Source organism: Prosopis cineraria, unplaced genomic scaffold (genome assembly GCF_029017545.1).
Source record: "Prosopis cineraria cultivar Desert tree isolate PC_DT_omini unplaced genomic scaffold, ASM2901754v1 PC10, whole genome shotgun sequence".
Taxonomy (NCBI): Eukaryota; Viridiplantae; Streptophyta; class Magnoliopsida; order Fabales; family Fabaceae; genus Prosopis; species Prosopis cineraria.
In genome coordinates this window covers 32,260,962-32,284,574 of record NW_026555341.1, presented here as the reverse complement: position 1 = coordinate 32,284,574, position 23,613 = coordinate 32,260,962, and the positions used below count along the sequence as shown (strand labels likewise).

General features: G+C 28.1%; 1 pseudogene; it reads left to right on the top strand.

Moving 5' to 3' along the window:
* Nucleotides 1-6,940: 6,940 nt before the first annotated feature.
* Nucleotides 6,941-10,873, top strand: LOC129322826 (ASC1-like protein; annotated as a pseudogene).
* The last annotated feature ends 12,740 nt before the right edge of the window (nt 10,874-23,613 follow it).

Below are 23,613 nucleotides of genomic sequence, written 5' to 3'. Positions count from 1 at the left end.
ACGACGCATGTCGGTAGGGAAATGGAGTTATAGATTCATGATTTTTGATTTTATTAGTTTAGGTATTTAACTCTTTGGGATAAACTAAGAGTCCAAAAATATTTATGAATTGTATTTGATTTATTTTGGGCAAATGATTATGTATTTTTCGTGTTATTAATTTGCAATACTATATTGTTGATATACTGTTGTATATCACTGATATACTATCGTAGATTAATATAACTAGACAATCAAACATAAACTTATTTATCATTGATATAAATACATATATCAAAGATGTAGTATCGCAGATTAGTAATACAAAAAATACATAATCATTTGCCTAAAATGAATCAAATGCAATTCATAATAAGTTTGATGTTACCAAGAGATGTGAAGATGGCAAAAATTTGATGACTGATAATAAATTCCAGCCTAATCATTTGCTTCTAGAAATGAAGATTCCTTTTCACTGTCTAATGTCCTTTTTATAGTGTTCTTGGGAAAAATAGAGAGGAAGAAAGAAAAAAAGCTCTGCAATAAAGAAAGGCATCGCCAATTTTATATTTAGGGAAAAAAGGAATGATTCAATCAATTAATGATTAATTACAATAAATACATTGTATTTTAATAATAAATTTAATCTAAGGATACAAAAATAAAATACATCTAATTAATTTTATGAATGGGCTATATTCTAAAATATTTAAAAATTTCATTTATAATTTATGGGAACTGTATTTTTTAGGGCTATTGAGGTAATTTCCTCTTTGGATATTATAAATAACTAATCAGTATCACAAAACTATAGAATTAAATTTAGGATGATTAGTTCTATTTGTAGTTTTAAAAATAATATTTTAACTAGGGTTAAGGTGTAAAAATACCTACCCAGTGGTTAGTCAGGAGCATTTAGTAGCCTAAAGTGAGAAAATTATAAAAATACCCATATCATTACAAGAGTTAGTGCAAAAATGATCAAACTATTAACTTTGCCCTAATGCCATTAGTTTTTGGTGTCAAATGCTGATTGTGCTACTAACTGTGTTTATCACGTGTTAGTCTTTGCTTATATGAACTAAAAGAGAAAAAAAATATCTATGAAGTCGTTGGCTAGGAGTATCTAGTAGCTTAAAGTGAAAAAAAAGACAAAAATACCCATAATATTACTAAAGTTAGTGCAAAAGTGACAAATCCATCAAACCTCTTAAATGTTAATCATTTAATTGACACACAAGCAAACGTTGACTATTTTTTTTGTTGATGTAGATAAAAAAATTCCCAAGATAGTTTCTATAGAGGTTGAATAATGACATATTCTACTAAATTTCATTTTTTTACTAACGTGTCCCACTTGTAAACTTTGGGTTAGACAAGTAAAGTCACTTTTACTAATCCACTCTAATCTCCAAACATCAAGGTAAGTACAAAGGGAAATCCCAACTTTTTACAATTTAAAATACTCCCACACACATTCAATATTTACAAATCAAAGTTTTAAATAGGAAGAATTACATTGAAGTTCCACACAAGAAAATTAATTACTATAAGGTCTATTGACAACTAAACTAAATTGCATTAACAACACAAACCAGTTGTCAATATACAGTTTAGTTTTGTTGTCAATCAACCTTGCAGTAATTAATTTTCCTGTGCAGGACCTAGTTGTAATTCTCCCTTTTAAATATATGCGAAAGTATGGAATCTAATTTAAATTAATGCATTTGCAAAAGAAGTGTAAAAACATCAACTTTCAACTAACCCAACATATATGCCACATCATACTACTCCTGTGCCATGACTCCCTACCACTGTACCATGCATCGTGATATATTGCATGAATTTGACATTATTTTGCTGTCAAATGATAGCACCCAAGATGAACTTTTGACATGTCCTATCCCTCTATTCAACATTTGATTACAGTGATCTAGGTGTCTATTGAGAGCTTTTTCCTAACTTTAACTAATAGCATTGATTTCACAATCAAATTATGCTTCTATCAAAAGTTGGACATCCTTTACAAAACTCACACCTTTCTTCACATAACACATAACTAGGGTGCCCAAATCATAACTCAAGTGCTAAAAGACTGCACTAATCCTTAGATCAACCCTAATAGACCATTACAGACTCGTGCAACAAAGCCAAGTCAATTCAATACACATAATTCATAATTTTAACTTTCAACCCCTTGATTTACAAAGACATGAGGGGGAATTAATTTTCCATAAAGCCATCAAACATTCATCCATGTTAAACCGATTACACAATATCCTACTTGCATTAGTATTTTAGCCCATTAAGCTTTACAACTCTAACATAAACAAATTTAGGGCACAAATTACATTCAAAACATCAAAATATTAGTGTAAGTAGTCAAAAATTGATTATGCTATCCTAATTAGCAAATTAACAATCAAAATACATATAAAAGCAAATCTAGAGGCCTATAGATAGGATTTAACATGATCTAAGGCCTCCAGTCATTTTCCCTAATCCTTATCTAATAAGCTAGGCCTTGTGATATTAAAAAATGAGGGGTGAATATAATCACTTAGTAATTAAAAGTTAATCTAACCCATGTAGTTGTGCACTAATTAATTTTCAATGCAAATGGCAATAATCTCAAAATCATCATACACATATGTCAAATATAGCCTTGGCCATAAAAATAAAACCATGTGATCAAGCTTATAACACATATCATCAAATATATCTCAAAATGCACATATTGGAATCGTAATAATAACAAACATATGCCCCTAATAAAAATACGCCGGACCATAATAATAACAATGATATGGCTGAAAGTAAAATGTATGATTAATGCCAACCTTATACCCTCATGATACCTCTGACATGAAACTAGTGGCTATTTAAAGGCTACGTTTATAACTCAAACTAACCTAGCCTTTCACTCATGAGGAGTTGCCAAGCCAGGGTGAACCCTTTCACTTGTGATCCACGATTTCTCCTAATATTGACAACTATGAGGTGTCATACTCCTGATCTAGTCTCCCTATGAATCAGTGGAGACTAATTAGATTCGAGTCCATATAAGAACAAGTGGGATAATCCTTAATTAATCATGGGATAATGGCTACCTCTCAATTTCAATAGTTAGTGCCAAGAGAAGCTTCCAATTTTAATAGTAAGCTGCCATTACCACGTGAATTTAACACTACTACTTCTCTTCCTAGGCGAAACTCCTATAAATGTTCATACTATGTATATATTGACACTTAACATGTCATTTTAGCATAATTAATCATATCATATTATACTCACACGATTTTCTTTCTTCCTTAATCTCCATATGCCAAATATCACATATTCATCAATTTCATAATAACATGCTATCAGTCATCATCATTAATCACATATGTATAATCATGTATATTGTTTTCAATAATCCAACATAATTTTACACACATAATTCGTCACATTGCCAAAATTTTCATCAATGGGTATTCAAACACCCAACAAATTTTAAAATAATATAATTCAACAAATAATTGATTAACAAACAATTATACAAACTAGATTTTTCCCCCCAGTTACCTCAAACTTTTAAAATGTCAAATGTTTACCCTTTGAAATACAACTTCCCAAGCTTCTCCTCAAGCTTGAATGGTGCCAATTTAGATAAATTATAATGAAATCATAAGGATATCATCATTCTTGCTTATTTGGACAATTTCTAACATTCTAACTCTACATTCTTCCTTTTATCAAAATCATAAACTTACTCTCAATCGTACCCAATGGGTTTACTAAGTTTTAATAACCCACATTGTCATTAGTGAATCAACAACCAGCATTAATAGTCATTAAACACTACCAACAACCCTCATAAATGCGAAAATTTTAGATATTAATGGTCTCCACCAACCAATGATTCACAAAACTATTAATACTAGGTTTAAATAATATAAATAAATCTCATTAACTCTATTTAAGTCCATGTGTTTAGACCCATAACTTAAATGGAATAAAAATTATTCTTTTAACTCAAACCTTAATTTCAATCCTCATTAAAATGAAAGAGAAAAAGAGGAAAGGGATTTAGGAACCTTACCTTAAGTGATCAGAAGCTCCATAATGTCCCTAGAGATCTATATCCTTGAGCCTTAGTAGAGCAAAAGACGTGCTCCTTATTCTCCTCTTCCTTCCTCTTTGTTTTTGAGTTTTGACACAAAGTCATGTATTAAAAAAAACTAGCCATGCACCATGATGGACGAACCAAGGGTCACGATGTATGACATAAAAAGGCCTGTCTTGTTGATTATTACATATACACTGCGGTAGATGAGTCACAAGCCATGACATATGGCATAAAATTACTTCCTTTAGATTTCTCTCCCTTTTCACATCTATATGACCCGATTTCACTTCAGACTTGAATTTAAAGTTGAAATTACAACCAAACATGCTTGTTAGACCTTTTTGGCCACACACCTTACTTAATTTGCTTAATTTCTCTCTTTTACTTTGTCTTAACCTTGATTAATTTTTTGAAATATTACACCATCCCCTTCCCTCCCTCCCTCCCTCCCTCTCTACTCATTTTTCTCATATGTAAAACTTGAGATTTAATACAGTAAAATAGGTTGTACACAATTGAAGATTAAAACTAAGCATACATCTTATGTTGCTTACCTTAAGAACATTGTCACAACCTTAAACAATTTCATTTATAATAAGTTCAAAATTCTCGAATGGTTTTCATCACCACTGCAAAAAAGTGAGCTATTTAACTTAATGTTAGGTCAAAATAACATTTTCCCACATGATATTCATAAGATGATCGATCAACCTCCATAGAATTTCATCTAGGAATATTTTTTGTCCATATCAACAAAAAATGATCAACTTCTACTTAAGTATCAACTAAATGATCAACATTTAATGAATATAATGAATTGGTCACTTTTGCACCAACTTTAGTAACATTATGGGTATTTTTATCTTTTCTCACTTTAGGCTACTAGATAACTTCATGAATATTTTTACCCTTTTTTTAGTCAATATTAACAAAGACTGATATGTGACAAGCACAATCAGCATTTAACACAAAAAGCTAATAGCATTTAGGCAAAGTCAATAATTTGATCACTTTTGCACTAATTCTGGTAATGTTATAGGTAATTTTTTTCTTTTTTCTCATTTTAGGCTACTGAATGTTTCTGGTTGATCACTTTGTATGTATTTTTGCATCTTAATACTTTTAATTAAAGTACTCCTATCCTATGGCCAAGTTTGTTGACCTATGAGTAAAAACTTTTTCAACTCAAATGGAGTTATTCACAATCTCATAAACTAAATTTCTAACTCAATTAAAATGATTTCAACACCAATAAATTTTAAATTGATCAATTACAAGTTTGGTAACCAAGTTTATAAATGTGACAGTAAAACATTTTCTTACTCAAATAAAGTGATTTCATAATTCCCTTCAAAATTTCCAACATAATTAAAAGTGATTTTAGCACTAGCGAATTTTAAATTAACCAACACAAATTTCCAACACAATTAAAAGTAAAAAAACCTTTTAACTCAAATAAAGTGATTTCATAACCCCCTTCAACAAAATTTCTAACTCAATTAAGTGTTTCCAATACTAGCGAATTTTAAGTTGGTCAATTTTGCAAGTATAGGAATAAAAGTTTTTTTAAGTTAAATAAAATAATTTTATAATCCCCTTCAACTAAATTTCCAATCCAATTAAACTGATTTATGTACTAGTGAATTTTAAGTTGGCCAATTTTAAGATTGGTAAAATTAAGAATAAAGGTCATGCTTAATATGCCACTCGTTTAAGCTATCTTTTAAGGGCTTGAGATTGAAAAATGAAAAAATTTAACATAATTGAACTTCTAAACTCAACTCCATTTAAGCTTTTTAAAAAGGACACAAGTAGCTCATTTAAGTATGTTTTTGCTTTACCTCTAAAAAATAATACTTTTTAATTTTTAAACTAAATTTATACTTTTAAATTGAAATTTATATTATTTATTTTTAACTTTTGAATATTATATTTTGTGTTTTAGAAAAAAAATATGAAATTTATAATGTAAAAATTAAAATTTTTAAAATTAAAAATTTTAAAAAATAAAAAGCAAATTTATAAGCTTCACCCTAAGTATGTTAAATAAGGATTGAGTTATAAAAAATGACAAAGGCCGAGCTCACCTACCCATGTCTTGACTTATAAATTTGGGAGTGAAAACATTTTAAGATCAAATAAACATTTTCAATTAAAATAATATCAATATTAGCAAATTTTAAATTTGCAATTCATATAATATTATTTTAGTCAAATTATTATTTTTGAAACCACAAAATAGATTAAAATTTTAAAATTTAATTTTGCAATTTCGTGATCTTGATTTGTTATTTTTTAAATATTCTTTCTTCAGTCAAATGATGATTATTTATTATTAAAATATCACATTTTTGTTTTTGTTTTTATTTTTTTAAAAAAAATTAATTTTTTAATCCTTTAACTTTTAATTCACTTGTAACTCATTCTCTCAACTATAACTCACTGCGACTGAGTCCCTCAACTTTTGATTTACCTATAACTAAATTCTTATTTTTTAATTTTTTTAAAAAGATTTCTTATCAAATAAGAGGGATAAAAAATGTTTATATATTATTTTAAAATACACTTCTCCTACTCATTGATGTGACATATAGGCTAATATGAAAAAAAAATTAACAAAAGTTAAGAAACTAATTTGTAAGTGATTTAAAAATTAAGGAAATGAGTCATAGGCAAATCATAGTTAAGAGGCTGAGTTATAGACGAGTTATAATTGAGGAATTGAATTACAAGTAACTTAAAAATTGAAAGATTAAAAGTTTAATTTTTTTAAAAGATAATTTTTAACTTCAATATATTTTATAATAAGTATTTTTAACTTTAACTCAAACTTACAAGTTACAATAAACTCACAAACTTACCATGAACGAAAAATCAAATTTTGCAGTCGCCAAAGTGGTTAGTTTGATGAAGAAGGGGAAGGATCTACGAAATGAACGCACGACCATGTAAGAGACCAAGCTATAGTCCGATTTCCATTCAATACTTATTATTTTTAGGCCTTTGAATTTCTCTGCATATTTCTCAAGCTTTTTTATTCCAATTTCTTGCTTGTTCCGGGAAAATCCCTGAACGTTCCGTCAGATTATGCTATGGCTTTGACTCAGCAGCTCACCTCTCTCGACTGGCAGCAAGAATCCGACCCTGCATTTTGGGATTTCGTCGCTATCCCCTTGTTCGCACTTTTCTTCCTCTCCGTTCGCTATTGTCTCGATATATATGTTTTCGAGGTACTTAATGAGGCATGCTTTTGTTACCGGTTCATTATTTCGCTCCCTTTCCTTTGTATTTGATCGATAGCGAGCTGATTAAGACAAAAATTGTTTCCTTTTGTGCTGGTAAATGGATTTGCGGTTAGTGTTTTGAACCATTAATGTAAAGGCTGAGGCACAGGTGTTCAGCGATTCGTTATCTCTGTTCCTTTTTTGTGTGTTTGGTAAAAAAATAACTACTTAAGAGAAGATATTTGCTGCCCTTTGTGCTGGTAACGTTTTTCTTTTTGGCGGGGGGAGTTGCATTCTTCTAGCTAATTTGTTGACCATTATGTCTCCAACGGAATGTAACTCTTAAGCTAAAATTGCTTTTGAATCTTTGTGCAGTTCAGGTATGCCCGCCCACTATTTTGTTGGTTAGCAATAGTTTCTGAAGTTGTTAGCAAGCATATTCTTGTAACTTTGTTTTAGGCAACTTGGTTTCGGTTTAACTGAGAAAAGGCAGATCTTGATGCTCATTCTGACATTTCTTATGTATGACCGATGTTGTTGGAAGTCCAGTTATTTTCTGCAATTATTCTAACATGTAAAACTTTTATATTGAAGAGAGCCAACACCTTATGCTGGTGAAAACATTCTATCTCTTTGTTGCTTGCAGCTGTGCCATGTGCATAAACAAAATGGTTCAAACGCCATATGATGTGAAATTACTTAAGGCTTACCAAGTATGTAATGCTATATGCTTAAGGATTACAAACTCAAGTGGATCTTGGGCCCACAAATACCATAACTATTATTCTATAAGCTTTTATCAGCATTTTTACTCTTTTAGCCTCTCTGCAATTGGTTGAGCCTGCAACATAAATTGATTATGTTAAATTCTTATTTTGCTTTTAAGGCGTGATGGCTATGGTAAAATTTTATTAAATACCTCTGTTTGTTAGAATACTGTCACGCTCTAAACTTTATTTACTCCTTCAAACTTTTTGTTATATTTTACCAATCTGAATTCAGCTTTATTAACAGAAAGTGGCCAGACGATTGATGTTTGGAAAGGGGCATGAGATGCTGGATTTTCAGACATATGAAAGAAGGAAAAAGATTAAGAAATTCAAAGAATCAGCATGGAAATGTGTTTATTTTCTATCAGCGGAGATTTTTGCCCTGTCTGTAACTTATGATGAGCCTTGGTTTACTAACACAAATATTTTTGGGTGGGGCCAGGAAATCAGGTCTGGCCAGATCAAAAGATTAAGTAAGATTCCATTATAAAGCCAAATCAATGTTGTTATTCAGTTCCAAAGATTCATCTTTTTTTTTTTTCCCCTTGTAATCGTTTGTCCTTTCTATAATGATTTTAAGTGAACTTCAAATGTTTAATAGTAATAACTTTTGAACTTTTCAGGTTGAAATTAAAAGGACTCTACATGTATGCTGCTGGATTTTATACTTATTCCATATTTGCTTTAATATTTGGGAAACAAGGCGGTCTGATTTTGGGGTGTCCATGAGCCATCATGTGGCTTCTGTCATTCTCATTGTGCTGTCCTACATTTTAAGGTATTCTTTCATTGATTTTCATTTGTGTTGTTATCAAACCATCTCTGCTAAGTGTTGTGATTGGGTCATACTTACTTTGCGATTGTCTGATGTATTTGAATTTACTTTGCCATAGGTTCCATGTCAAGAGTTAATTTTTTCAAGAACTTCATTTGTCTCTTGCTTCTATTTTCTGATGATTTTTTATTTCTTTTTGTCTACCGTGTTTGGTATTTCAGGTTTTATCGTGTGGGATCAGTTGTTTTAGCCCTTCATGATGCTAGTGATGTGTTTCTGGAGACAGGGAAAATGTCCAAGTACCGTGGTGCTGAAACGATTGCTGGCATTACATTTATTCTTTTTGTTTTATCTTGGGTCCTATTGCGCCTCATTTTCTTCCCATTCTGGATAATTAGGAGTACAAGGTTTGTATTAGTTTACAATTTTTCTGGTTCATAGCTTTCCGTTGCGTCTGCTATTTGCTTGCATTTGATGAATACTAATAATATGGAAGTAATTATTTAAGGATTTGAAGATGATAATTATCTGAAAAGCTGATGCTCTTCAGTTTCAATTTGTATTAAAAATGTTCAACCAGAGAATATTTATGATCTTTCTTCATACATTCTTGATACTATGGAACTGTACTAAACTGCTATACAGCTCTACAAGACTGCCAACCTCCTTAATTTCTGAAGATAACTATACTTTTTTCAAAATGTATTTTTGTGCCTTTTAGAAATTAATTCTCAAGACTGGAGAAGCTTTTTAGTGATCAATTATGCATTGATGGACAGCAACGTTTCACTGCCTACTTTTGCAAAGCAGTTAAAGTTTAGAAATATTACTTTTTACCAGACTTGTGCGCCACTAAAATTTGGAAGTTGATGAGCTGTCATGTGAAAGAGTTAATAGGTTTCCAAGTTTACATGGGGTTGACTAAGAATTTATCTAAAAGCATTTTAACTTATATTAGGGGAATGTTAAAACTGTCAAGTCTTAGCAGAATCATAATATATAATTTGTTCTGGACAAAGTTTGTGCCTAAATTTCGTTGAGCATGAAAACACCATAAAATTGTCTGTGTTAGCTGAAAGTTTAATCATTTAGCATAAAATATTCCCTGTAATTTTCTTTGATCACATATTTTTATTTCTTTGTTTAACGTTTTTGCTTGTTTTCTGGCAGCTATGAAGTTCTACTGACGTTGGATAAAGAAAAGCATGCGGTGGATGGTCCAATATGTTATTATCTGTTCAATAGCCTTCTGATCTGCTTGCTTGTTATGCACGTTTACTGGTGGGTGTTGATGTACCGGATGCTTGTTAGACAAATCCAAGCTAGAGGAAAACTTAGCGAAGACGTTCGATCTGGTGAGTTGAAGCAAAGAGGATAACAGCATGTTTATCATAGCATCAGATGATACTTGATTGTTCTTGTGATAAGTTTTCATCTCAATTCCAATCAAGATACCTGAAGTAACCATGATCTTAGTAAATGTTTTAATCTGTATAAATTTCACATTAAGGGGCTCTATGCCTGTTTCTTAATATGAAATATCCTTACCTGTTTATCTGATCCAAAGTGCTTCTCTGCATCTTTTTTACATTATGCAGATTCAGAAGGCGAAGATGAACATGAAGACTAGCTGTTTTGTCTTTGAGCGGAAAAACAATATATGCGCGAGCAACGCAAAAGGAAGGCAAAAGTGAGGTTTGAGACTAGCTGTTTTATTGTTACTGTGTTGTTCTGTGTAGGAGTAGGAGTATAATATGAAGTTCCCCACAAGATAGTGCAACTGTAAACTAGACACGAGATGCAAAATTATTTCCACTATTAATTCATGCTAACACTTAAAGATCAAGAGAGAACTACAATACTGAGTCAATGTTCCATGTCTCGCTCATCATATGTGTTCTGTGTACTATCATCTTTTGTGCTTTCAATTCGAATTTGGTGCACTGGTTTGTAATTATAAGTTAAAACCACTGTGGCAAGACTTGTTGGCCAATGATAAACCTTTCTTATATTCCTTCTTGTCTTATTTATAAGGTGAAGAGAGAAGAATTTTTTTAATTCTATTTATAAGTTATTTTATTAATTTTTTTATTATAGATTTTTCCTTTTACTATTCGTTAAATATTAGTGAGAGAAAATATATTATTAAAGGATATATATTTAATGGAGGTAAAATTAAAAATTTGTAAAATTTTTAAATAGTTAATGAGTTTTAAAATTTTTTTAGCATGTCAGAAATAATTTATAAATATAATTAGAGGGGTTGCAATTAAGACTCTTCAAAGTTGCTTGTACAATTTGAACATGTGAATGTGAGGATTGTAGTTATAATGAAAAAGGTTCAACCAAGAAACTACAATGAAAAAGTCTTCCTCGTTGTTCTTTTTTTTTTTAAATTTTGGCCCAATAAGGAAGTTTGTGTTTGGAGAAAATTGATTCTTACATGACTCTACAGGTCATCGTACATCATCCCATCACTTAATTAAATGAAACCATTTTTGTGAGATTGCCCTATTTGACTAGATCTCTTTTATCACTACCTTCCTCTGACTTGATTATATGCAACTATTTTTGTGAGATTGCCATTTGTAGCTAAGCAAATAATATGTAGGTGCATCCAACAAGCTTGAGATTTGCATGGTGTGAGTCCTAAAACATAGTTATTTATTTTCTAAAAGATTCTAGGTGAAACAAGGAAACTGGGCAAGCATGGCTGTTGTTATTTACTCCCTCCATCTCAAATTATAAAATATTTTAAAAAGATTAAAGTTTTATTAAATATGTTTGTTTTAATATTACTCTTTCTTTCTTTATATAATTCCCATTCCTCTCTTTTTTAATATATTAAATGAAGAGTATTTTTAAAAGTTTATATTTTTATTTTTAAGAAATAAGATTGTTAAGTATATTTAATGAGATTTATTACATGTGAGATTTTGTTCAAAAATATCTTATAATTTGAGATGGAAGGAGTATAAAATTCGATGCAATGTAGAAAGCAAATACTCTAAAATTGATGGTCATAAATTTTTGTGAAGCTTTTTTTATGTTTTCTTTCATTTTATTATTATTTTTATAAAAAAAAAATCTTTTCTCTCTTTTTTAAAAGATAAACTTCTGGAAGTTCATGGATACCGAACTTTATATAATCCATTCCCCAGAATTGTATGAGCATGTCCATTTGTTTGTTTAATAATTGAGGGTTGTGAAAGTAAACTGAATACTTTATAGAGATAACTTACATTATTAATGTTGTTTGGGTGGGAAAATGTGGATGAAAATACTTTCTTAATGTGCATCCCAAATGTAGCTGAAAGTTCATTGCTAGAATTACTTTTGCATTTAGAAAAGTTGGTTGAGCTTTTAATGAGACACGTAAATTTATCAAATTTCTATATTACCCTTCAGCAATTCAGCCTTTACTTTCGTATCTATTTAATTATTTTTTCTTTATGAATAATTAATGGTTTCAGCCTTTACAGATGAACTTTTTTTTTTCTTGGTTAAAATGCAAAATTATATAAAAGTACTTTGATAAGGAAATAAGAGGTCAATAACAATCACATTAAAAAAGAAAATTAAATTCTCACATATTTTTTAACATTTTAAAATTATTTATAGTTATTATATTCAACATATAAAATTTTATATTATTTATGTATTCTTTATTATATATATTATTATCCATATCAAATTTCATACTATTTATATATATTTTTTTTGATAAATCAATTTTTATATAACAATAATTACATATAATAAATTTTATGTATTTTTTTTAGTAATTATACATTTAACACTACGTACTTTTCATTATATCACTTAAACAATTTTAGTTTACTAGATTAACTTTTTTTATTCAAATGCAAATATCATTTCAATAATTGACTTTTACTAAATGAATTGAATTTTTGATATACTGAAAACCAAACATACATTAAATTATTTAAACATTTAGTTCATGTTCATAATCCCTGTACTCAAAATTTGGCATTAAAACCTTATACTAAATATGTTAAAAAGAATTAATTCATTGGATTACATTTCGCGTGAAATGTTATTATTGTTAACAGCAACCTGATACCCTAAATTATAGTGAAAAGCTTGGGAGAAAATTACAAATTTCAAAATCATATCCATTCATGTTTGCTGATACTAATGAACATGCATACATATGTGCGAACACACTAGTGAATATATATATATATATATATATATATATATATGGGCCAAATAAATAGAGTATGTGGCACACCCATTGGAAGACAAAGACGTTTTTATATTAAATAAAATGAAACCAAATTTCTTATTGCAGGTTATGCGTGCTTTTGTGCGTTACAGAAACACCCTAATCTGCTTTATGGCTCTTGTCGAAAGCAAGAGGCACATTAAAAGTTTGCTGGACATTGTTTTTCAATTGGGAATCTATAATTGAGATAATGAATTTATATTTATTTATTTTGGGATTTTTTATGTTTTAATTTTTTAAAGATTAAATGATCAACAGTTTTAATTTTAACTTTTAAGTATGATGATATAATTTTCTGTGTTATATATATACATGCGTGTGTGTGTGTGTTATTGGCCAACGTATATATATAACTATTTGGTAGTTGATACTATTAGGCCAGATACTATTTGGTATATTTGCTTGTAAAAAAATTATAATAATTTCAACTAAGAGCTTGTTTGGATACACATCCAGAACAAATATTCGATCCAAAATCATGGTTTAAGAAAATCTTTCCAAATACTTTCAATTTTTTCAAACTCTATTTGTCTTTTAAAACTCCATTTGGCATAAGCTATGCTTTTTCTCCATTTGAAAATCAATTCTTAGCATTTAAATATTTTTCATTTTCTCCTCTTTTATAATTGATTCTGAAAAGTTATCCAAACATATTCAATTATCAAATTCAATTTTAAAAAAATTATCTAAATATCAGCATATTTTGTTAATAAATTTGTTTCTATAATTAAAATTTTTCAATTGAAATCCAAACGCATCCTAAGAAAAATATTTTAAATAAAAAAAATACAATTTTTTTGTCTGGAATAATTTGTCTTATTTCAATAATTGATTTTTCCAATTGAAGTATGACAAATGTATGATTTTAAACATGTCAAATAAATAATTTTCTTACCAATAATTAGAGTAACTTGCTAGAGTTTATATATTTATATAGATTACATAGTTTTTATTCAATCATATTTTTTATCATATTATTAGAGTGTTAAACATGTTCTTGAAATTAAATAATTTAGTTGTAAGAATGAAATGATTTGTATAAACAATGATGTAGGAAACACATTGTATTAAAAACTAGATCAGGTCAAAACATTAATTCAAATGTTAATAGTCAAAATTATAATTGAATTGTAATTAGACCTATCACAAACAAACCATTTTCTTTTTTTTTTTTCCTTTTTTGATAAACATGAACAAGACATTTCATTAAACCGGTTAAGATAATAGTTTAATTGTTTATCGATTCAATCAATCGAGTTAACTCAAATTTCAATGCCAGGAGAAAATGGCATTAGTGTCAACGAGTAAGTAATTCATGCAAATTAATGACAAGCCGAAATGGGTGTCGAGTGTCGACATGATTTTCCCTATTTATGAAAAATTACCCACAAATAATCCCACATATGGACTCTAACTTCTAAAATATCCCATGAAATGTATAAATGACTCTAAAGTTTCGTGGATTTTATTTATAATTAATTTTCAGTGTACAATTATCAAAATGCCCTCGTTCATTCACAACCTGCAAGGCTGAAACTGCAACTCCTCTCTGCAGAAGCAAGTTTCTTCGGTTCAGGGCATTCGGACGAGGACTCTGTGATGGACATAGTCATCAGATTATTAAGGGAGAGAAGACCCTATTTCGCAAAGTGTCGAGATCGACTTCGCCGGAAACGCCGCCGGAGGAATCAAGTATCTGAAGGTCTGGCGATCGTAAGTTTAAACTCATTCATCCTGAGGCAAGCTGAAGAGGAGTTTGGTTTCCATCAGTACTATGGCACATGAGTCAGAGGGCATTTTGGTAAATGCACATCAAAACTTACGCGCACACGAGTACACAACTAAAAGCCATGAGATTACAGGGTTATTTTTGCATTTCATGAGATCTTTTAATAATCAGAATAATTCTTGTGTAGAACCTATATGTGATTTATTTATTTATTTATTCACAACAAATTAAATGATACAAGTTACCTTCACCCAACCAATAAGAGTGTTACTGTCTGTCTGTGTCTTTTGGTTAGTACCAAAGGCTCTACACGCACGTGTGTGTGTGTATATATATATGGTGTTTCTGGATTTAAAAATACTGAAAAAAAGGGAAAAAAAAAAATTTGGTGATGGTATTTTCTCAACCAAGCTCTTCCTTGCTCTTTGGCTGATCGAAAGCGTTTGGCTGGAATGGTGGGATTGGAGGTAATTTATTTAGTTTCTTATTGGCAAACACCATTTGCACCTAAACTTATCACTCTTTCTCAAACTGCAAAATGCACCTAAGCTCAATCTTATTCGGGTTCACTATCTAAATCTAATACGTAAAGTTGGTAATATGATTATATGAGTAGGTTTGTGGATTGTATATGTAGATTGGCTTGTCATAGGTTGCAGATTGTGTGGCCGGTAGGGTGGTATATGGGTTGGACATCATCCTTAGTTGGTGCTTGATCCAATGTGTAGTTTGGGATGGCTCAATACCCAAGTGCTTGGATAGGATTTGGCTTGATTGATATTAAAATCTTTTTCATGAATTTTTTTTTTGAAAAATATATAAAATATTGTCTTACAAAAAAAATATAATTGTTATATTTTAAAATATATTTTTTTTTATAAAACTAATATTAGAATCAAAAGTTTTTTAAAATTACGTATGATTAAAAATTTTCAATTATTTTTTACATGATATTAAGTTAAAAACAAGTTTTAAATTTTGAAACAGATTAAAAAATTGTAATGATAAGAAATGTCTAAAAAGATCATAAGAATAATACAGTTCATGATAACTCTCAATATCATAAAATAAAGGAAAAATATATCTTTTAATTCCTGTACTTTGTTCGTGTATTGCTATAGGTTTCTGTACTTTTTTTCGGTGTTTTGGATCCTTACACTTTTATTTTTTAATATTTTAAGTCTCTAAATGAACAAAGTGTAGGAACTTTGAATGAACGTAAAACATCAAAAAATAAAAGTGGAGAGATCTAAAACACTGAAAAAAGTACAAAGACCAAAATGTATATTTTTTCCAAATAAATATTATTTACAAAAAATATTTTAAAAAAACAAAAAGTGACACCTTTGGGCCTAGTTGGGTAGGGCAGAGTTTGAACTTTACTTGATGCTTGGCCTGAAACTTGACCTGATATGCCCAAATGGATTAAGCAGGGTTGGATTGATTGAGCTTTTGGACAACTTAAACAATCCTAATGACTAGGGTAATATAGCTAGCCTTTTGACAAGTTGGGTTGTCAGCCCACTTTCTTTTTTTTTTTTTAAACATTCTTAGGTTGAATTACAATTTTTTCTAAATTAAATTTAGGATGTTTCTATAGTTTTATGAAGTTATATGATTAAATCAACTTCAAAACTTACAAATGTAAGTGTGCAACATATTTTACATAATTATTCTATCAATATAAAAATGATAAATTAATACAAAATGAAAAATAAACAATGAAACTTAGCTCTTAACCTAAAAAAAATGTTATACAAATAAATGTAAAATTATAATGACTTTTTATACATTAGAAGTGAAATAAAAAAAATCATAAAAGGACCAACTTGTGAGTTAGGCAGAGCAGCCATTTTTTTGGCAGGTTAGGCAAGGAATGATAAATTGGCCTATCTTTTTTAAATGGGTTGGAATTGCCAACCTAACTCCGAGCCGTCTTTGTGGTGACTTGGTCCACTGAGTTTAGATTAAGCTATTGAAAGAAGAAAACTATTTAAAAATAATTTTATTTATTAACGGAAAGTAAAATTCAGTTCGTTCAAAAATATTTTCTGAAGAAATAATATCATGATCGAATTTTAAAAGTTGTGTTATTATTTTAAAATTTTTGAATACCCAATATAATTATATGTTACCTTTACATAATATTAATATCTTTTGGCCGACGTACACACTATTAATTTTAAAATCAATTTTATATTCAAAAAATAAAATGAAAGGACTAGAGTAATTCGCTTTTGCCAAGTATATATTTTGTTTCCTAGATACAAGGACTCCCAAATGAATTTTCTTTTTGTTTGTGTTTTATTTTTACAATTTTTTTCTGTTAAAATTTATTTTTATTATTAAAATGAGGGGTATAATTTTGTGACAATTTAGTTAAATAAATTTATAATTTAGTTTTTATAGTTTTGTCTTAGTTTGACTGGTCCATATAATTTTAGCTTGTTTTAAAATCTTATTCCTGAATTTTGATTCCACGTCATTTAAAATGTTAGTTCATATATTCAAAAAAATAAAATAAAATTATAAAGACTAGAGTTATTGTTAAAATTTTAAGAACTGACATTTTAGAATTAAAGCTATATGGGCAGGGTGGGTAGAGTCGAAGTTGTAGCCAAGTCAATGATAATATGCTATAGGGACCAAATTAAATTATTAATTTTCCCAACATTTTTTTAACTTCTATAACTGGTTTCTTTAATTTTTTTTCCTTACACTATTCATTAATAATATACATGACTTAACAAGGATATTCGGGAATTAATCTATCTTCTCCCTATTTATTTAGGTTACTTCTTATATATAAATATTAAATTGTAAAATATTATGTCAGATCAGAGTGACTTTGATCTCAACGACCTCAACTCATAATTAATTAATTTTAATGTGATTTAAGGGAAGGGTCAAAAGTCATTTTTTATCAGTAAACATCTAATTTATATATAACAACGTCCACACACTTTGATTAAACATCCTATGCTATAAATACTGAGTTTGATTATTTCTTATATTTGCAAGCAAGCAATATTATGTTATATAACGTAATAATCAATTCATAACTGTTTCAGCTTTGTAGATTATTAATTTGATCAGAGACAATAATCAACAGAAGCTGCAAATTTGGGGATTATGAGGAACATATTGGATTTATTCGTAGTCTCTTTGATGGCAAATCTGAATTTTCTGTTGCTTACAGCAATTGGTGCAATTCTAGCTCTCCAACGTTTTAACATCCTCGGGCCTGAAGCAACTAAGCACATCAATATTGTAGGCCTCTTCTTCACACCATTTTTTGTTTTTTATTTTAATTTATTTTGGATTTTCAATAATCTTTATCGATATGAAATATAAAAGGGAGAATGACAATCAAGTAAGGAAATTGATAGCAGTTAGGTGGATGGGCAAAATTTTCTGAAAAGTAAATTATAAATATTGACTTAGAACTTAACTTTTCTTCATTTCTCTTGTCTTTATCTTCTTCATTTCCCAACTCAACCCTTTAATTTATTTTTTTAATATTTTAATATTTTAATTATTTTAATTATTTTAATTTTTTTATTATAATCCTAAACCTTGAATTGTAGCTTAGATGAAATTAGTTATATTGAAATTTATTTATTTATTTTTCATAAACTTCACATTTTAATAATAATTTTATGAAACATTCAATGTTAACCATTTAAAAATAAACCCAGGGTTGAGATGAGCAATGGAGAGGATGTGTAGAGAGGAGAAAGGGAGAGAAAAGCTTATTTATTTGTCACTATATATAAGGAGTGCCATGATAATTTTGAGTAACTATATAATTTTTTCTTTATTGTCTTGAAAAGGAGAAAATATATCAATTGTATGTTTTATCTACCACCATGATATTATAAGATTATAATATTATTAAGGGTAAAATTAAAAAACAAAAACATGTGTGGTTTTATGTGCAATTAAATAATAACTTTTATTAATTGGTATGTGAGATTGGTTAAAATATCTTATCTATAGAGATAAAGAGAATATATTTAAAAATTAAATTTTTTATTTATAAGTAAAACTTTTAAATCTACAACTGTTTGAAGTATTTATGACTTATTTTTTTTAAAGAATTTTATCAACGACCTAATTATTATTAATTCCCTCTTTTATGAGTTCACGTCATTCTCCATAAAAAACATCTAAGAATCCTAAGGGCTCGTTTGTTTAAAATTTAAAAAAGTAATTTTTAGGCAATTTATAGATTTTATAAAAAATATTTATTTTGTAGATATTTTATAAAAATCAAACATTATTTTATGTTTAGTTACAATAATAAAAAAATAATTATTAGTTAGTTATTTTTAAATTTTATGATATCTTCCTTATTTTTGTTTTATAAAAATAATTTATTGTTACATTATTTTAAAATTTTATGATATCTTCACATATTCCATCTCTTTAAAAACTCTCTCTCATTTACCATATTGAATTATTTTTAGAAGCTATTTAAAATAATTAAAAATATGTTTTTTTAAAAAAGTTTAAACAAACATAATAAAAACTTACAAAATAAATTTTTTTAAACAATAAGTAATTTCTTTATGAAATAAGCTAAAACAAATGGGTTCCTATTGTTCATAAATTATGAAGTGCAATTCATTTCAAATATTTTGCAATACTCTATGAGAAAACATGGTAATAATGCAATGAACAAATAATAATTAATATGTGTTGGATTTCAACAGGCATCATTCTATGTGTTCAATCCGCACTGTATGTAAGCAACCTAGCTGAAACAATAACACGCAAAAACGTGGCAATGTTGTGAGTTTATATAACTTGTTTAATTAATTTCATCTAAGTAATTAAAATAATTGATTATATATATTTAACTTGATTTGATCATATATGTGAAATTAATAAAAATGTGTATGTGTGTGTGTGTAGGTGGTTCATGCCACTCAATGTTCTCATGTCATATGCTATTGGGTCAATACTTGGTTGGATGCTTCTCAAAGTGGTTCAAGTTCCTCGTACTCTCAGAGGACTCGTCTTTGGTTGTTGTGTTTCCGGTAATACATTATTTAATTTGATTATTAAGTACCTAAACATGTACATATAAATCTGTGACATTTATTAATGGAAAAATTACATACAGGTCCTGTAGAGTTGATTTATTTATAAATAAGACTTGTAAAATTTAAAAACCACAATTAGATCTATTAAGATTTGAATGCAACTTGAAATTTGGATAAAAAATAATAATATCCCTATTAAACATATATATATAGTATGTATGTATGTATATTACATTAGTTAAATAATTTATAACTATTTTTATCATTAATTTACAACTATAAATTTAACTTTTTACAGCTGTAACTTTATATATCTAATAATTAAATTGATTAGTTTAACTATTGAATATGTGAAATTGCAATTGTAAAAATTTAAAATTATAGTTTTAAATTATTAATAAAATAGTTATAAATAAATAATGTTAAACTTTGTTAATAATACATGATTGTTTAACTATTAGATGTGTGAAATTATAATTATAAAAAATTAAAATTTATTTATAAATTATTGATGATGCATTTATAAATTAATTATTTGATTGATATATATAAGTTTAATAGAGACATTATTATCTTTATAATCTAATTTTAAATTACATTTAGGTCTCAAGAGACCCAGCTGTGGTTTTAGAATTTTGTGAGACTTATTTATAAATAAACTTGCTTCATGAGACCTATAAGTAATGTTTCAATAATTAATTCTTTTCTATTTAAATTTTGAATTAAGTTCCTGTACAAGTGTTTATTAAAAATTTGTTAATATCTGAAGTTTAAAAATTCTTGAATCTTTCCTTTTAAAGAATAAATTTAGAATTAAGTACATGATTTTTATAACCCAAATTTATATAATTAAATTATGTCTCTTGAATAATTTTTTGTACATATAAAATTTTCATAAAAATATTAATAAAAATGTATAAATTTTATTAAATCAAATTTTAATTTCTTCTTTTTTCCAAAAGTATTAAATCAAAGATAAATTTTAAAATTTCTTTTTAGATAGTTAATCATTACTCATTAATAATTTTATCCTTATGAGATTAACATATTTAATCGATTAAACTATAAGAACTTGATTGAAACAAAATAAATTATAGGGACTTAATTTAAAATTAAAAAAATATAATAACATGCAGATTAATTTTTCCATAACGGTTAGTTTGTTTTTTTAATATTTTTTGTATTTTTGTGTTCATATATATATATATATACACACACACTATATGATTCATAAAACAGGGAACATAGGGACGTTAATGCTGGTTTTAGTCACATCAATATGTAAGGAAAAGGGGAATCCATTTGGAGATGAAAGCGTTTGTAAAGATCAAGCCTTGGCCTATGCTTCTCTATCTTTGGCTGTATGTCTTCCTTCTCTCTTAATTTAATTTCTTCATTTCACTAATTAGCTAATAATACATTAGTCCCTCTCTAATTTAATTTTTCGGTTCTCTGTCATATTTAATTACTATATTTTATATGCATCTGGAGAGAACATTACCCAAATTTTTACTAGTGTTTTTATACTATTTGTGTAATTTTTACTTCACAAAGTATCTATAATGTCCATATGTATTAAATCATAATATATTTCTAAATAAAATCACACATACTAATTAAGTTTATTAAATATAATTTATAAATTTATTTTTTCAAAATAAAACTATAAATTTAAAAAATATCATTTATTTAATACTCCATTTGTAAAAGAATAATATTAAAGATAGAGAATACTTCCTCTGTTTCTAAATATAAGAAAAAAAAATAACTCATATGATTTAAGAAAATTAGTTAAATATAATAATTATGTCTAAAAATTTAAAAACTGGACTAAATTATCACTGTAATTAATGAAACAAATTGTTTCCAGTGAAAATAAATATTAACTTTATGAGGAATAATTTCAAAAAAAACATGATAAGTGTTTCAGAACTTGTAATTTTGTTTATAAATAAAAACCTTGTAAAATTGATTTATTTGCAAATAAGTCTTATGAAATTCAAAAACCACAATTAGATTCTTTGGGATTTGAGTATAATTCGAATTTGAGTCAAATAATTTATAACTGTTTCATCTAGTAATTTATAACTATAACTTTAACTTTTTATAATTATAATTTCATATATTCAATAATTAATCTAATGATATGTGGAGTACTTACTATTGTAAAAAGTTAAAATTATAATTGTAAATTAATTATTTGACTAACGTAATGCATATTTTATACCGGCATTATTATATTTACAACATAATTTTAAATTAAATTTAGGTCCCAAGAGACTTGGCTGTAATTTTTAGATTTTGTGAGATTTATTTATGAATAAATTTACTCTACAAGACCTATATGTAATTTTTCCTATTAAAATAGAATCATTAATCAAATATTTTTTTAAGTGTCTTATATTTTGAGATGTCAAAATGCATGCACTTGTGTATCTATGTATATTTTATAAGATCATAGTTAAATTCAGATTTCACTTCTTACGTGAGGATGTTACTGGTAAATAATTAATCACTACTCGTAGATAGCTTTATAAAGCTACATACATACATACATACATACATACGTATAAAGAATAAATCAATTAGTGTGGCATCACAAATATGAATATCTATGAGATTAGCATTCATATAGCATTTCAGATACATATGATGAGGCATATCTCCATGTGAACTTGTTAAAAAAAAAAAAAAACAAGACTACGTGTAGACATTTTTTCTTACTACTGAGAAAAAACACATGAATGATCAGATAGGGGGCATATACTTCTGGTCATATGTATACAACGTGGTTCGGATAGTTCCAAGTAAGATCTGCAACATTGATTCTGACCATGGTCCTAATCCTACTCCTCCAATATTGCCTTCTTCAGTACCCAAAAAAAAGGTTATTTATTTATATATTCATTAATTTCACCTGAAATATATTAATTTCTTTACTTTCTTACAACACATCATGCAAATGAAATTAATTATTTACTCTTGCAATTTTCCTATGATAGGTGAGAAAATGCGTAGAAGACATGAGCTTACACCTCAAGTCTCTTGTTTCCCCATCAAACATCGGAGTTGTAGGACCTCCTCCACTCAATGCTGATATATTATACCTTGCATTTTTATTACAATTACAAAACTGAATATCATATTTAATTTGGTTATAAGTCAATCTCTCTCTCTCTCTCTCTCTCTCTATATATATATATATATATGCAGATTGTGGGGTTAACGATTGGGATAACCCCTCTTCTTCGGAAGGCTTTCATTGGTTCCAGTGCTCCTCTCCATATTCTTCATGACACCGCTTCTTTGCTTGGGTAATTATAATTTATCCTTAAAATAATTCATTTAGTGTTACTGGAGGCTTTACCCACTACTTTTTTTGAGTACATTGGGTAAGTAAAACATTATTTCAAGTAAGGTTGAAGCCGCCATGGACCTGTCATAAAAAGGGATGAGCAAAGGGTTATATTGGCAAGTTTTCCACACACTTTTGATGGGGCTTGGGAGGAGGCATACTAATTAGAGGCTCCAAGCACTCATATGATGTTTTCTTTATTTCAAGCTAAGCCAAGTTCATAGAGTTTGAGTGTATGTATATGTTGAATTCAACTTGGAAATTAAATAAACACCATCCTGATGCTCATCTTTTATCTTTTATATATATATGAATACGCATGCTGAACACAAAATGATATGCATTAAAATGTGTAAGAGGTGTTACGTACCTT